Here is a 17,689-nt window from a genome sequence, read left to right as displayed (position 1 = left end):
TAATGGAATCAATGTATATAGGGACTGGTTGTATAAAGATGATTTCAAAAAATTCATAGAAAATGAAAATAAAAGATATGAGAATTTTCCACGAACTTTTTGAAGCCTCCTCATATAAATGATGCGTCCATTGGAATTGACGATAGTCAACACGGTAAAAGGTAAGACGATGACTTTTTAATGCAGGCTTTTTCTTTTGCTCTTCACCGCCAACGCTTTGGTTTATGTCTACAGTACAGTCGATTAGAACACTGAGATAATCATCTTTTACTGTTAAATGCCACAGAGGGTTGGTGGATTGGTATCTGAAAGCTTGCTAAGAACAAATGCTAGAGAGCAGGACATCCAGCTTCCCAGGCCAGGCCTTTAGAGCACCAGCGATGAACAAGCGAGTTAAAAATGGCTGATGCTGAGAGGGGCAAGAAGATTTTGTTCATAAATGTGCCCAGTGCCACATGTGGAAAAGGGAGGTCAGCACAAGACTGGGCCAAATCTCCATGGTCTGTTTGGGCAGAAGACAGGTCAGGCTGTTGGATTCTCCTATTCGCCTACAGAGACGCCAACAAGAACAAAGACATCACCTGTGGAGAGGACACACTGATGGAGTATTTGGAGAATCCCAACAAATACTTCCCTGGAAACAAAACAATCTTCGCTGGCATTAAGAAGAATGAAAGGGCAGACTTGATAGCTTATCTCAAAAAAGCTACTAATGAATAATAGTTTGACACTGCCTTATTTATTACAAAACAGGAATGTCTTGTGACATTTTTTATATGCATCGTAATTTAATTCTCATATACCAGAATTCAGATCATGAATGGCTGACAGAATATTTTTGTTAGACAGTCTAAAATTGCATTGTGTGGTTAAATAAATAGGATTGGGTTTATTGAAAATTTGGTAGTAATTCCAGCTGTGTGTTATGTAAATACAAAATACAGTTAGCTGGTGTAGCATGCACATTGGGTCGGCTGAGAATACAGCTCATTCTGAAAAGAACAAGAATCACGGAAGCACAGGAGCTTGAGTCATAATGACATCTAAGCCAATGGCTCCCGATTCTTCAATCTTTCTCGTAACTTCCTTGCCTCTTGGCCATTTCACTTTTGTCCAAATACCAAATAGAGACATAGAATAATAGAATATCTGTAATAATGGTAGGTAGAGAGCTCAAAGTTTCTCTGAATAAAATGGTATACTCTTGATTTTTATCAGGCCCATGTTATATACCATGATATTCCAGCTGCACAGCAAAGAATACGCCATCTGCTCACAAGCAGTGATGCCGGGGAGTTTATGGAGACAGGAAATAATGCCACGTGGGCGAATACTTCATCCCATGAAGCGTTTTGTAAGAATACTCCAGAGGATATTCAAAGGTACTTTGATGAGTTACGAATTCATGGAAAAAAGATTCTTGAAATTATACTTTCTTATCAGTCGTTGATTAATACAATTATTGCTTCCAATGTAGAGTCATAGCTCTAAACTGATCTTATGTTATTGGAGATTTACATCAAGAAAACCATCTAATGAATTGTCTCCAAGCAGAACAAGGAGAAGAATAGTAGGTTGAGGCCTGAATTATATTTCTCTGTCTTTTGATATACACTGCCAAAATTCCTGAAAAGTATACTAATGGTCTTATTTCAATTCTATGTAAATGTGAACTTTCTTAATGTCGTGACTTTGATTTTAAACTCAAGGCTACTAATAGAAATCACCCCATCCTTATATATCTGAAGACATGAAAGTAATATTTCAAACCATTATACTTAATGTTAACTATCACTCAGAATTCCCTAACTATAATATCAAAATGTAACCATTATGATTCTGAATCTCTTAGTGATTTTCTAAAGTATGTTGCTGATTGTCTTATGTCAAATTATTTCAGAAGGCCTATGATGACCAAAACTCATTTGAATCATCAAGAACTAGAGAAAATAACACTGGATTGCATTAAGAACGGAAAACTCCCCAAATTCATTATTGCAGACAGACTACTGATGCAGACAGGTGAGATAAAAACATTCTTGACATTTTTCATTTCCAGAATCAAAATGATGCCTTTCTGTTTACATATCGACTCATATGGGCTATTATGGGAAAAACTGCCTCTGCCTCTGTAACTCTGCTTTTCAAATAAATAAATTAATCTTAAACTCACCAGATTAGGTCCAGCCCGCCTGGAAAATCTCTCTTTGTGATAACTTGAAATCAACTGATCCTAATTATATCTGAAAATTTCGCTTTTCATAAATGGTAATCAGCAGATTACATTTATATAAAAAATGTTATTATACCTGCCCTGCCCATACTCAAAAGAAGAGATTATACCAAGGCAAGGGTTTCTTAGAGATCGTATTAAAATTCTGCTCACCACACAAGGCACCACACTGAATTCACTCAAGTTTCTTTACTTTCTCCACTACTCTTAAACTGAATGGTTATATGTATGGGATGTACAAGATATAGTGGTCATTTTGCCAAACAGAAGAAAAGCCATGTGTCCTTGTTCTGTTTACATGGTGTGCACTACTAACATAAAAAATGAATAATTTTCTATCTATAATTATGGTGCTTTATAACATTATATTTCTTTGAATGGGGTTGATTTTGGGGGGTTAGAAGTTATGACACTGAGTTTAAAACCGTTCAGACCTTTCCTACACTAATAATTTTACCTTACCTTAGAATGGGACAAATATCAAGACATCACTCACTCTGAATGATGCATAGGCTGCAGAAGGAATAGCAGAGAAACTAAAAGAAGATGGACCAGCAAGGAAGAGAATTTCAAACAAAGAATGATAAATGTGTATGCAAATATAAGCAAATATTAAATACATAGAAATAATAAATAAGCGGGGTTGGAGAAACATAAAGGAATTAAAATAATGATCAATATTGATTTCCAAGTCTGAAGGCAACTGATGGATACTTTATGTTTTTGTATTGTTTTGTAGGATAGTAGAGATATTTATTATATTTTACTGTTTAAGTTATGTATGCTCATTTAACTTTAAGTTAAAGTAACAAAAACTGAGTATATTACTTCCAAATCAATATAAAAATATAGAACAACAATAGTTATCCATTTAAAAAGAAAAATGATGTGGGTGTTTGGCACAGTGGTTGATATGCCTACATCCCATATTGGAGTCTCTGGGTTCAAGCCCCAGCGTTTCCAATTCAATTTCCTGCCAACGTGCACCCTGGGAGGCAGCATGTGTTGGGTCCCTGCTACTTCCATGGGAGTGCTTGCATTTACGCCTGGGCTCCTGACTTTGGCCTGGCCCATCCCCTGCTCTTGTGGGCATTTGCGGAGTGAACCAGGGCATGGAGGAGGATAAGGGGAAGAGTGAACAAACATGGAAAAGCAGAAAAAATACAAAATAAATCCAAATACATTAGTAATGAAATTAGAAGTAACTTGATACGTTCATTACCATTATATCTGAAAGTAGAGCAAAGTTGTATGACTTTATTTTACTGGTGACATTGTTAAATGCTATCTATTCTGGTAGAAGGTAATTCAACAAAGCAATTTGACAATCATTTTGATAGCTTCTTTGATAGAAAATCCCTAAAACATGGAGAAGATCATTAACTAAAAAATTTTTTCAAAAAAAGAGAAGTAATTTCGGGCTTCAACAATATAGGTGAATATTAAGATAAATTATATGTTCTTTTTTTGAGAAATCTTCAAGACTTTGGTGCCTACAGAGATCATGTAACAGTATTACAAAATTAATCAGAACTGTTTTATGCATACTATGATTGCAACTATATATATGCATAAGAAAAACAGTATGAAATATTTTAACTGTGGATGTGGTTTGTAGAGTCATTTAATGGTGACGACTTCATTGGATTCTTTTCAAATTTTTTGCAATGTAATTTAAATTTAAATAAAAAGAAATAAAGATTTGTTGCTTCAAAAATCACCTGCTGTGGCATACCTCAGAGTGCTTCTGAAGATGGTTTTGGAATTTTTAGATTGATTCAGATCTACAGTTAACATGGGGCTATCAAAAAACTACCTTGAAGACTAAAAGCACCTGAAGCGCCGGCATCACACATGGGTGCCAGTTCTAGTCCCAGCTGCTCCACTTCTGATCCAGCTCTCTGCTGTGGCCTGGGAAAGCAGTAAAAGATGGCCCAAGTCCTTGGGCCACTGCACCCACGTAGGAGACTTGGAAGAGACTCCTGGCTCCTGGCTTCGGATCTGCGCAGCTCCTGCTGTTGTGGCCACTGAATGGCACAATATCTACAAAGCTGTTAGTAGATCTGGCAGTTGGCTCATGGTCATTATAATCATATACTTTTCTACTCTTCTCCATACATGCCACTTTTTTGGTATGTACTGAGACACACCAGAAAATGCATAAACCTTCTGCCATGCACTCTGAGGCTGTAATGCTGAATTAAAACGTGGACTTTGTCCTCAGAAGGATAATAGCAATGGGAAGCACTCACTGCAGTGCCCTGCATGGCAGGTGCTCTGCCAAGCAATGAACATGCGTTACACATCAGTCAGTTTTTACAGCATTCCGATGAGTTATATATTGTAGCGTTACTCTAAAGGAGACTTAGGAGGATTTATCCAGCTAAACAGTTGTTAGAGACAGAGTCTAAATCAGTGGACTCTGAGTTTGGGAATATTAAATAGAAATATTTAATATATGTAAAAATAAAGCCATTGCAAATTTAATGCCACTTTTAAGGAGAAGACATATCGGCTAAGATGGACCTGTTCTTTCTCGTCTCCGATCTGTCCACATACCGTAAGAAGTTTTTTTTTGACATTTCTGTATAAGAATCATATTGAGAAATCCAGGTTATTTCCAGTATAGAAAGAAAAATAAGGAAAAATGAATACAGAAACAACAGGACGGGAAGAAATTGGAGAAAGAAGAAAAAACAGGAAAATGAAAGGCTTGGCGTTTTTCTTCTAATTTGGGGCACCATACACTATTGCCCAGTAGGTGGTGCTAGAGGATACAGATTCCAATACACAAAGGCCAGCGTGGCCCATTTCCTCTGAAAACAAAAGAGAACTTACAACCAAGCACTGGAAGTTGAGCAGTAATTGATTTGTTTTAGAGATGTTGGCTCTAAAAACTATGACAGACACTGGACTGCCACGGTGTTGTGAGGAAGTGCTGGGAGGCCAGCAGGTAATGAAATGTTCTATTCACTTTTCCTCTATTAAACCTCTACAAAACTGGACACAGAAAGTCAATTAAAACCACTATAAGACACATCTGATTTTTTTTTCCACATTGCAGTTTTTTTTAGTATTTATTTATTTGATAGAGTTAGTGAGAGAGAAAGAAACAGAGAGAAAGGTCTTCCTTTTTTCCGTTGGTTCACCCCCCAAATGGCCACTATGTCCGGTGCTCAGCGCCAATCTGAAGCCAGGAGCCAGGTGCCTCTCCTGGTCTCCTATGCAGGTGCAGGGCCCAAGGACTTGGGCCATCCTCCACTGCACTCCCGGGCCATAGCAGAGAGCTGGACTGGAAGAGGAGCAACCGGGACTAGAACCCGGAGCCCATACGGGATTTTGGCGCCACAGGCGGAGAATTAACCAAGTGAGCCACGGCACTGGCCCCACCCCACATTTGTCTTCTAATGCTCATCCACCTTGATTCTACTCCAACCCTTCAGGCCTTGTTGCTACTCCTTGAATACACCTATCATGTTACTCTCTTCTTTTCACTTGCCTGTCCTGGAGTATATGTCCCTTAGGTATTCATTTGATCTCTCTTTCACTACAACACCTTGCATAAATGTGAACTCAGCAGAGGGAATTTTCCTGAACGTCATATAAAAGGGCATCTTGACCTCCTCCACTGTCACTCTGCATCTCCTTCCTCTACTTCTCATTATTTCATAGCATGACTTAACTTACATATTTGTAACGCAATTTATTTAAAGTCTTATTTTCTGTGTTTCCTCCTTGGAATTTAAACTCTATTAGAGCAAGAACTTTTCACGTTGCTTCATAGCACTTACTACCACGTGACATAATTTATGCATCTGTAGTTGATTTCTATTTCTTTATAGGTTTATTTGCTCTGTTTCCTTCTTGGAATCTAAGTTCATGAAAGAAAGAACTGTGTCCTTTTTTTTTTTTTTTCCAGTGATGTTTTGGCTCTGTCTATAAAACTGCTTGCATCATTATCACATCCAATTAAACATGTGTGGAGTGAACTGACAGAACAAATAACTGAATTGTGAAATGATAAACAAGTTGTGTTTTGGCAACCTGAGTGATAAATGGTTAGTCCTAATTCTATTTGAGTCCCAACCATTTTTCAACAGGGAGCAAAGAAGTTCCCTAAATGTAATCTCAAACATAATCAAATATTTGAAAGGTGTTGATTGATTTCAATGTGACTTTAAAGCTGATACACAAAAACAATCAGAATTGTGCAAGGATTTCTCAGGAAAACAATAATGAGGAAACAAGACAGCTGGGTAAACAAAGATGGACTCAAAGGGAATTTCAGAACATTAGGGAGTTCAAGTTCTATTCGGAATCAAAGAGCACAATTGGGGCTGTATTGTGGTGTAATGTGTAACACTGGCATCCCATATGGCTGCCTGTTAAAGTCCCCGCTGCTCCACTTCCAATCCAGCTCCCTGCTAATGCACCTTGATAAAGCAATGGAAGATGACCCAAATGTTTGAGTCTCAGAGGAAGCTCCTAGCTCTTGGCTTTGGCCTGGCCCAGCTCTGGCCATTGAGGCCTTCTGGAGAGTGAACCAGCAGATAAAAGATCTCTTCTCTCTCTCTCTCTCTCTCCTTCTCTATCTGTAACTCTTTCATATAAATAAATAAAGGTTTTTTAAAATCTAAAAAAGAGTACAATTATACTATTGATATTATAAATAGAGTTTGGTTTTTCATAAAATGCCTTGAATAAAGTGATTATCTAATGAATTTCTAAGTTCCCCATTGGAAGGGAAATATTAATATATCATATTTGGGGCTGGTGCTGTGGTGCAGTAGGTTAAAGGCCTGGCCTGAAGCACTGGCATCCCATATGGGCGCCGGTTCTGGTCCCGGCTGCCCCTCTCCCAATCCAGCTCTCTGCTATGGCCTGCTATGGGGTAGCAGTGGAAGATGGCCCAAGTCCTTGGGCCCCCGCACCCATGTGGGAGACCTGGAAGAAGCTCCTGGCTCTCGGCTTCAGATCAGCACAGCTCTGGCTGTTGCGGCCATGTGGGGAGTGAACCAACGGATGGAAGATCTCTCTCTTTGTCTCTACCTCTCTGTAACTCTGTGTTTCAAATAAAAATAAATCTTTTAAAAATATATATCATATTTATATTATGCAAACAATAAAACAAGTTGTCCCGTGTCATTCTTTTTATAAAACTGCTTTTCTTTAATTTTACATTTGAATCCCCCAATGCTTTGACTGTATCAGTGTCCCTTAAAATTCAACTTTTGAATTAAGCAATCTCTGAATTATGCTATACCCCTTTGATAACATTTCAGCTACTATCTTATATTCAATTCTATCACATTAAACTGTTTTTCATTATATCATCATGACAGCTATAGAGAGTACCTTAATGTTTTCCTGAAGATTATCAGTATAAGAATGATCTGGAAAAACCAAATGCAAATGTTTGCGTCCATCTCATTTGATATACAAATAAAAATAATGTCTACTTAAGCCTGCCAAAGTAAATAATTAGGAGAAATGAGTGTGCTCAAGAAGAAAAAACAGCTGATAAATGCTTCAGATGTGGCCTGTGCCTGGAGTTCAAATAATGACGCCAGGCAGTATCTGCTATGTCTCCATGTTTACATTCTATTTTCCTTCATGCTGAGTGCCTTTTTAGACATCTCATGACAAGATGTTTGCCAAAATCTCTGTTTCAAGTTCTAAGAGAAAAGAATATCTCTACCAAGTAGCTCCTATAAAAGCCCTAGAATTAATTCTAACTGGGCTCCTTATGTGAAATCAGTAGTTTTTTCTCTCTGACTTGGCAATAATAAGATTGAAACTAAAGTGGAAAATAATTCCCATTTTAATAGGGACAAACACAAAAATTCTTTGACCTGAATATAGTAAGAGCAGTATAAGATTTATGAAATACAAATGAAGTACATAGCATAATAATAACTATCATAGGAGTGGCAGTACTTTGAGGATTAATATATAAATCCTATGTAACTCAAATTACAACTTCAATTTTCTATGGCGCTAGATAATTTGATTCTAGAATGTACATGGAAGTGTAAACCTACAATAATAGAGAAATTTATAAATACTGAGTAATAAAAAGAGGGTAGAGGCTGGTGCTGTGGTCTAGTGGGTAAAGCTGTCTCCTGCAGTGCCAGCATCCCACATGCCCACCGATTCAAGTCCTGGCTGCCTCACTTCTAATCCAGCTCTCTGCTATGGCCTGGGAAAGCAGTGTAGGATGGCCCAAGTCCTTGGGACCCTGTGCCCACATGGGAGACCCAGAGGAATCTCCTGGCTCCTGGCTTCAGATCGGCTCAGCTCTGGCCACTGCAGTCATCTGCAAAGTCAACCAGTGGATGGAAGACCTCTCTGTCTCTCACTCTTTCTCTCTCTCTCTTTCTCTGTCTCTTTGCCTCTGCCTTTCAAATAAATAAATAAATAAATCTTAAAAAAAGGAAAAGGGAAAATGAGACTTCCAGATACCATGATAACTCTAAATTCCCTATAATCAAAAGTGTTTGGGGGCAAGCATTTGACCTAGCAGTTAAGATGCTGGTTAAAGACAACTATGTCCCATATCAGAAGGCTGAGTTTGAAACCATGTTCCGAACCTCAGCTTCCTGCCAGTACAGACTTAGGAGGCAATGGTGATAACCCAAGTGACTGGGCTCCTACCAGTATTGAGTTTTTGGTTCCTGAATTTGGCTTGGCCCAGTTCAATTCTGACCATGGCAGGTATTTGTGGGAGTGAACTGGTAGATGGCAGGTCTCTTTCTCTCTCTGTCTTTGTGTCTCTCAAAATTTTAAAAGATACATGATATTAGAATATATAAATATGTATGTTTGTCATGGCCAAGAACCCATGAAAAAAATCCAACAGATGAGGAATTTTAATCTAATTTAGTGAGAAAGAGTGGTGATATGGCTGATTATCTAGAAGAAAACAACCCCCCTTAAAGAAAAATATTGGAATGGAGGTCTTCCTAAATGTGACAAGGATCTCAGAAACCATGAAATAAAAGTTAAGTAAATTTGGGTTTCTTAAAGTTACATATTTTTGCATGGCAAAAGATACCATGAGCAAAGGGAAGACATAATTTCAAAGCTATTTCTACAAATAAAGTACAGAAAAATTCATCTTTTTCTTACAGACTAGTTATTGAAAGATCATTGTGTGTAAAAGCCACCTGTCAAAATAACAGGCTTTCCTATCTGCACATACAACAAAAAAAGATACTTCAAATTTCTCTGTCAAATTATTGGAAGAATTTGACAGTTAAAACTTAGGTTTTTGTTACCCAGAAGTACCTTTCTAATGAAATGATACTTCTAAAAAGTAAGAAAATCATTCTAATTCTTTATTTTAAAAATAAAAAGTATTATGCAGAATGGTATTAGTTGAAAAATATATAGAGCAAAATAGAGCTAAGAAAACACAAAGGCAAAGGAAAATCATGAAAAGAACCTTCAGTTCCCTTCCTGGACTTTTTATTCTGTTCTAAAACATCAAAGAGTTGCACTTTTTGCCACCAAGTAATTCTAGAAATATATGTAAATAAAACATCCTCTTTTTCAGTCCATTCCATTATAATAAAAAAGAGAATTCTGAAAAATATGAAATAGATATCCCATAAAATAAACAGATGTAAGTAACTGCTTTTAAAATACCTGTAAATTATAAAATAAATAGACATTGCTGTAAGTAAAATATATTTTAAAGGTAGAATTTGTTCTAATTAATGGGGAAAATTATGCAGCATCTCTACCAAAGGAAATCAGAAAAAGCAAGTTTTGGCAGACCTTCTTTCTCAGGAGACCATGGTAACAGTGAACTAAGATCATTTGTATTTAAGGGGAGGTGGAAGAGAGTGGGAGATCATTTACTTGTGAAGGTCCTCAGTGAATGAATGCATTCAATCTGTCCCAAATGCATTTCATTAAGAAAGAATAGACTGGCTGACATTGCCAAAATCAAGTTCGTGTAAGGTAACAGATCAGGGATGTTTCTGATAATGTTTCTTTAATAAGGCTATGCTTGCCATCAGAATATCTAACATGAAAAAGACAGAACATACCAGACGTTAAAGATGTGGAACAACCAGAGAATTCTTTTACTTTGTTGCTAGAAGCATAAATTTGTACAACCATGCTGACAATCAAGCTGGCAGTTGGAAAGTGTGAATGAATAAATACTTGTGACTCAGTAATTCTAGTTGTAAGTTTATGTGGTTAACAGATATGTGTACATATGTTCACCAAAGCATGTGCTCAGGAATGCTCCTAATAGACCCAAGCTAAAAACTGCCTCCATGATTTTTATCAGCAAAATGAATTCATAAATTCTGGTACATTCATTTAGTGGAACACTCTAAAGCAATGCATAAAATACAGCTATATACAACATGAAAAAAATTTGCAACACAATAACATGGACAAGTCTTGCAAACACTATGTGATACAAAAGAAGTCAGGCACAAAGGAATATACGTTGTTTGACTTTCTTTATATACAATTTGAAAGTAGACAAACTAAACTATGGCACAGTAACAGGTATCCTTAAGGTACAGAGAGCATAGACTGGAAGAAGACATAAAGGGGTGGTGGGCTCTGAGATGCTGGTGGTGCTCTGGAAAAATTAATCCAGCTGTGCTTTGAAGTGGGCATTTAGCCTAACATGTAAGCGCCCTCATCCCACATTGAAGTCCTGGGTTTGATTCCTGCCTCTGGTTAACGATTCCAACTTCTTGCTAAAGCAGGCACTCAGAAGCAGTAGTGAGGGCTCAATTAATTAGATTCCTGTCACCCATGTGGGAGATCTGGATTGAGTTTCTGGCTCATTGCTTCAGCCTGGGCTCAGTCCCAGCCATTTCGGGCATTTGGGGAGTGAACCAGAGGATGAGAGTTCTGTGTCTGTCTCTCTCTGCCTCTCAAACAAATAAAGAAAATTTATAAAATAATAAGCAAGAGTTGGTGTTGTCATGGGGCCAGCATCTTATAAAGGCTTTGGTTCAAGTCCCATCTGCTCCACCTTAGATTCAGTTCCTTCCTAAAGGCCTGGGAAGGATCATGTTTGGACCTCTGCCGCCAATGTGGGAGACAGAGATGAAAATCCTGGATCCCGGCTTCTGCCTGGGCCAGCACTGGCCATTGAGGCTATCTAGGGAATGAATCAGCAAATGGAAGATCTCTCTGTCTTCCTCACTTAAACTCTTTCAAAATAAATAAATAAATCTTCAAAAAAATAAGCATGGTTTGTGCAGTTTTCTATACATATGAGGGGAATCAAAAAAGTTAATGCAAGATTGAATTAAAAGTTAAGTTGCTTCTGATACAAAAACCTTAAAATTCTGTAACTTTTTTATAATACATGTTTTGCATGAACTCTTTGAAGACCTCTCATTTCCATGGATTTCAGAATATTTTTACCAAAATAAATTCATCTTTTAATTCTATTTCTGATGAATTTTTTGAAGTACACTGATGCCTTTCATTTTAACAAAGGTTTCTGGGCAGTAGAGAGCAGTTGAGAGAAGTGAGCAAGTGGATTTTCTTTCAATGGAAAAGAATCACCTAGGAAAATTTCTAACTACAAAGCAAATAGCAAGTTTCCTTTTACAGAATAATGAACTTCATATCTACCTTGCCCAGTAACCTAGAGAAAACAATATCTTTGATTCTTATTTCAGAGCTAAAAGCTATTAATACTCATGCTTCAAAGAACAGTTTTGATACCCTTGGCTCCACTTCCCAATTTTTTAAATGTGTACAGTAAGAAAATTATTAAAGCAAGAGATAACATCCTGTAAATCACTTCACCACCCTTAGCAATTTTAACTTTGGAGAGCCTTTCTACATAATAGCACTCTATGACCCAGGAAGGCCAGTGAAATGGATAACCAATAACTACTCTGAATGAGAAGTAGATTATCTTGGTACATGTCAAATGACCTTATCCATTAAGGACACTTAACTGTGCACTGCTAAGACAACAGGTGGCTTGTGTCTGCCTTCCAAAGGTGTTAAACTCTCTTTCCAGTTTGCCTGCTTTCTAAACTACATTATTCCCAGCTATTCTGAGATGACAATAATCTTTGGTAATGAGCAGCTGTGCAAAGAAGTAAATTGGTAGAGCTACACAAATATGCTTGACCAACAGAGAGTATTCACCTTGTCAAGGTCTTTGCATAAAAAGAGATTATTTTGAAACAACTTTCTTTCATTAAAATTTTTATTTATGTTCATTGTATTAGGAAGAAAGAAAGAAAGAGAGAGATAAAGACAGAGGACAGAAATCTTTCATTCTCCAAATTCTGGCAACAACTAGGGCTGGGTCACATAGAAGCTGGGAGCTTGGAATTCAGTCCATGTCTGTCATGTGTGTGGCAGGGACCCAACTACTTGAGCCATCACCTATTGCTTTCCAGGGTATGTATTAGCGGGCAGCTGGGTGGGAAGTGGAGTAGCCAAGACTCCAAATCTGAGATGAAATGCTGGAGTCCCAAGTGGCAAAACTATAATGCCAATGCCCTCCCATGCAAAAGGATTTTAAACTGCACACTTCACTTGTATTGTGAAGAGGGTAGGAAGAAGCTTGTATTTTTGAACAGTCTTGGAATACTTAAAGTATGTGCATAACTTTAGAATTATTTACACAAATATTATGAGTTGAACAGGATTTGGCTCCCCAGACTCATCAAGATGGCTAAACTCCAGAGTGTTATTAACAGTTAATGGCTGGCGCCATGGCTTAACAGGCTAATCCTCCGCCTTGCGGCGCCGGCACACCGGGTTCTAGTCCCAGTTGGGGCACCGGATTCTATCCCGGTTGCCCCTCTTCCAGGGCAGCTCTCTGCTATGGCCCGGGAAGGCAGTGGAGGATGGCCCAAGTCCTTGGGCCCTGAACTCGCATGGGAGACCAGGAGAAGCACCTGGCTCCTGGCTTCGGATCAGCGAGATGCGCCGGCAGCGGAGGCCATTGGAGGGTGAACCAACGGCAAAGGACGACCTTTCTCTCTCTCTCTCTCTCTCACTAGCCACTCTGCCTGTCAAAAAAAAAAAAATTGCTATTAACAGTTAATGGACTAATGCTAATGGTTGAGGCATTAGGGTGAATGCTTGATATAATTCTGGCAGTGAGGAGGTGAGATCAATGGGAGGTTTTTAGGTTATTTGAAGCTCGTCCTCAGAAGGTAGCTCTTAGAAAGTGGTTAGTTATTTATGCCTCTCTCTGGGCTTCCTGACTCAACACTTGACTTTTCCTCCTCACACACTCTGCCATTGCCATCATCCACCTGTCACCAGACTCAGGGGACTACCTGGTTCTGAACTGTGAACCTCCAAACTATAAATCAAAATGAATCTTTTCCTTCTCAAGCAGCTCCTCTCAGGTACTTTAGCTAAGGATAGTGAAAAGCTGACTCATAAGACACAAACTGCATGAGGGCTCATCAAAATATTGCTGAAATCCATGCATGGTTCTTTTTCATAATATGCACATTTTAAAGATCCCCCTCACATGCATGGATTCCAAATTTCTTAGCACCAATTAAAGGTTATCTTTTGATTTCATTTTCCATGATTGAAGTCCCTTCATATATGATACATGACTATGCATATATGAGTATACATATGTTGTATATGTATATACACAATTGTGTTATCATTTCTTTCTGTAAAGATTTTCTGAAGTCAGGTATCATATTTTAGCTGTATGTTTTATCCCTTGCACCTCATGTACCTTCTTTAGATTTGGCATTTGGAAACATTAACACTGCATGATGTGTTGTGTAGATATGGGAGACTCGTTGCTTTATCAGTGAATAAGCCCTGACATCAACCCTAGAAATAATCTCACAGCATACTTTTCTGTCTTTATTCTCAGTTACAAGCTTTTGTTTCATTGCAATTTAATTTAAATCTAATTTAATTAGTGTAAAACTTCTATAATCTGGAGTTTAAAGTAATGGTTCAGTTGTCCATCTGGAGAGAGTTATTCTCTCTCTAGATAAAACCTATAAATGTTATGACAGATACTTCTTGCCTTCAATCTTTCTTGGTCTGCTCTATGTGTTCATTGAGATAGAGGGAATGTATAATCTCAAATAAATGCATTACTAGATTTTGAAGCATAAGCTAAAACTGAAATAAAAAAGAAAATCATAGTTTTATCAGCTTTCAATTTACAACAAATCAGCACATCTTACTCTTTCCCTTAAGTATATATGTATTTTAGCAAAAATAATACAAATGCAGAAGCAACATTCCACAATTATTATTTTGAGAATATAATCCACCCATGTCAAAAAGTATAGAGACAGAAGATTAACCATTTGTATACATTACTCATACTATGTTTAGCTTTAAAATTTAGTTTGTCATATTTCAAACACATAGAAAACGACAATGAGTAATATTATGAGCAGCCTCCAATTCACCATCAAGTTCTATGAAATAAAATATACCATTTTTTAAACTTTTATTTAATAAATATAAATTTCCAAAGTACAGCTTTTGGATTACAGTGGCTCCCCTCCCCCATAACTTCCCTCCCACCCGCACCCCTCCCATCTCCCACTCCCTCTCCCATCTCATTCACATCAAGATTCATTTTCAATTATCTTTATATACAGAAGAGCAACTTAGTATATACTAAGTAAAGATTTCATCAGTTTGCACCCACACAGAAACACAAAGTGTAAAATACTGTTTCAGTACTAGTTATAGCATTAACTCACATTGGACAACACATTAAAGACAGAGATCCTACATGGGGATTAAGTGCAGAGTGACTCCTGTAGTTGACTTAACAATTGACACTCTTGTTTATGGCGTTAGTAATCTCCCTAGGCTCTAGTCATGAGTTGCCAAGGCTATGGAAGCCTTTTGAGTTGGCCAACTTCGATCTTATTCAGACAAGGTCATAGTCAAAGTGGAAGTTCTCTCCTGCCTTCAGAGAAAGGTACCTCCATCTTTGATGGCCCACTCTTTCCACTGGGATCTCACTTGCAGAGATCTTTCATTTAGGTTTGTTTTTCTTTTTTTTTTTTTTTTTTTTTTTTTTTTTTTTTTTTTTTGCCAGAGTGTCTTGGCTTTCCATGCTTAAAATACTCTCATAGGCTCTTTAGCCAGATCTGAATGCCTTAAGGGTTGATTCTGAGGCCAGAGTGCTGTTTAGGACATCTGCTGTTCTATGAGTCTGCTGTGTATCCCATTTCCCAGGTTGGATCGTTCTCTCCCTTTTTGATTCTATTAGTTAGTATTATCATACACTAGTCTTGTTTGTGTGATCCCTTTGACTCTTAATCCTATCATTATGACCAATTGTGAACTGAAACTGATCACCTGGACTAGTGAGATGGCATTGGTACATGCAATCTTGATAGGATTGAATTGGAATCCCCTGGCATGTTTCTAACTGGATCATTTGGGGCAAGTCCGATTGAGCATGTGCTGAACTGTACATCTCCTCCCTCCCTCATTCCCACAATTATATTTAACAGGGATCACTTTTCAGTTAAATTTAAACACCTCAGAATAATTGTGTGTTAATTAAAGAGTTCAACCAATAGTTTTAAGTAGAACAAAAAATATTAAAAGGGATAAAGTATTAAGTTGCTCATCGACAGTCAGGGCAAGGGCTGATCAAGTAACTGTTGCTCAGAGTGTCCATTTCACTTCAACAGGTTTCATTTTTGGTACTTGGTTAGTTGTCACCAATCAGGAAGAATATATGATATTTGTCCCCTTGGGACTGGCTCATTTCACTCAGCATGGTATTTTCCAGATTCCTCCATTTTGTTGTAAATGACCGGATTTCATTGTTTTTTACTGCTGTATAGTATTCTATAGAGTACATATCCCATAATTTCTTTATCCAGTCTATTATTGATGGGCATTTAGTTGATTCCAGGTCTTCATTATTGTGAATTGAGCTGCAATAAACATTAAGATGCAGACAGCTTTTTTGTTTGCCAATTTAATTTCCTTTGGGTAAACTCCAAGGAGTGGGATGGCTGGGTTGTATGGTAGGGTTATATTCAGGTTTCTGAGGAATCTCCAAACTGACTCCCATAGTGGTTTAACCAGTTTGCATTCCCACCAACAGTGGGTTAGTGTCCCTTTTTCCCCACATCCTCGCCAGCATCTGTTGTTGGTAGATTTCTGTATGTGAGCCATTCTAACTGGGGTGAGGTGAAACCTCATTGTGGTTTTGATTTGCATTTCCCTGATTGCTAGTAATCCTGAACATTTTTTCATGTGTCTGTTGGCTAAAATATACCATTGAGACCCATAATAAACTTCCCTTTTTATATCCTTCCTCCACAAAGTATTGAATTTTGGACTTATAATGCTGATTCAAGTGTTTATACAAATGCATAGATCCATACACAAAAGTCATCATCATTTTTCATATAATAGGGTGTTGTTCCATCTATACTTCTGCAACCTTTTTTACTGAACATGATTTAGAGATGTATCTATATCAATTCCTGCAATACTAATATTAGTGTTTACTCTTCTATGGAGGATTCTATTATATGACTATAACATAGTTTTATATATATATATTATTCATTTTATTTATAATCATTGATTTTTTTTTGACAGGCAGAGTTAGACAGTGAGAGAGAGAAACAGAGAGAAAGGTCTTCCTTCTGTTGGTTCACCCCCCAAATGGATGCTACAAAGCCAGGAGCCAGGTGCTTCTTCCTGGTCTCCCATGCGGGTGCAGGGCCCAAGCACTTGGGCCATCCTCCACTGCCTTCCCGGGCCACAGCAGAGAGCTGGACTGGAAAAGGAGCAACCGGGACAGAATCCGGCACCCCAACCGGGACTAGAACCTGGTGTGCCGGCGCCACAGGTGGAGGATTAGCCTAGTGAGCTGCGGCACCAGCCTTATAAGCATTGATTTTTTAGAAGTTTTCATTCTTATGAAGAAAGCTGGAATGGAGAAAACATGCCTTATTGTGTAGATTTGAGAGTTTCCCCACTAGAATGGATGACTCTGAAGCACATGCCTATTCGAGTTCATTAAAAATTTCCCAATGGAGAGTCAGTGATGAGGCCTAGCAGCTTAAGCTGTCACTTGCAAAGCCAACATTCCATAATGGTACTGGTTCGAGCCCCAGAAGCTCCACTTCCAATCCAGCTCCCTGCTAATGTGCCTGGGATGGCAGTGGAAGACGATCCAAGTGCTTGGGTGCCTGTTAGCCAAGTGAGAGACCCAGATGGAGTTCCAGGATCCTGGCTTCGTCCTGGCCTAGCCCTCGCTGCTAAACCATTTGGTAAGTGAACCAGTGCATGGAAAATTCTCTTTCTCTCTCTCTCTCTCTCTCTCTCTCTCTCTCTCTCTCTCTCATCTCCCCTCTCTCTGTAACTTTGGCTTTCAAATAACTGAACTAAAATGTTTAAAAACAAATTTCCACTGGCGCTGCGGCTCACTAGGCTAATCTTCCACCTCCGGGGCCAGTACTCCAG

At 38.2% G+C, this 17,689-nt stretch overlaps 1 pseudogene; it reads left to right on the top strand.

Annotated features, from left to right (window-relative positions):
* The first annotated feature begins 399 nt into the window (after positions 1–399).
* Positions 400–720, top strand: LOC133771330 (cytochrome c-like; annotated as a pseudogene).
* The last annotated feature ends 16,969 nt before the right edge of the window (positions 721–17,689 follow it).

This window comes from Lepus europaeus, chromosome 12 (assembly GCF_033115175.1).
Source record: "Lepus europaeus isolate LE1 chromosome 12, mLepTim1.pri, whole genome shotgun sequence".
In the NCBI taxonomy this organism is placed as follows: domain Eukaryota; kingdom Metazoa; phylum Chordata; class Mammalia; order Lagomorpha; family Leporidae; genus Lepus; species Lepus europaeus.
The sequence above is the reverse complement of the archived record's forward strand: the minus strand, read 5'-3'. Positions and strand labels throughout refer to the sequence as shown.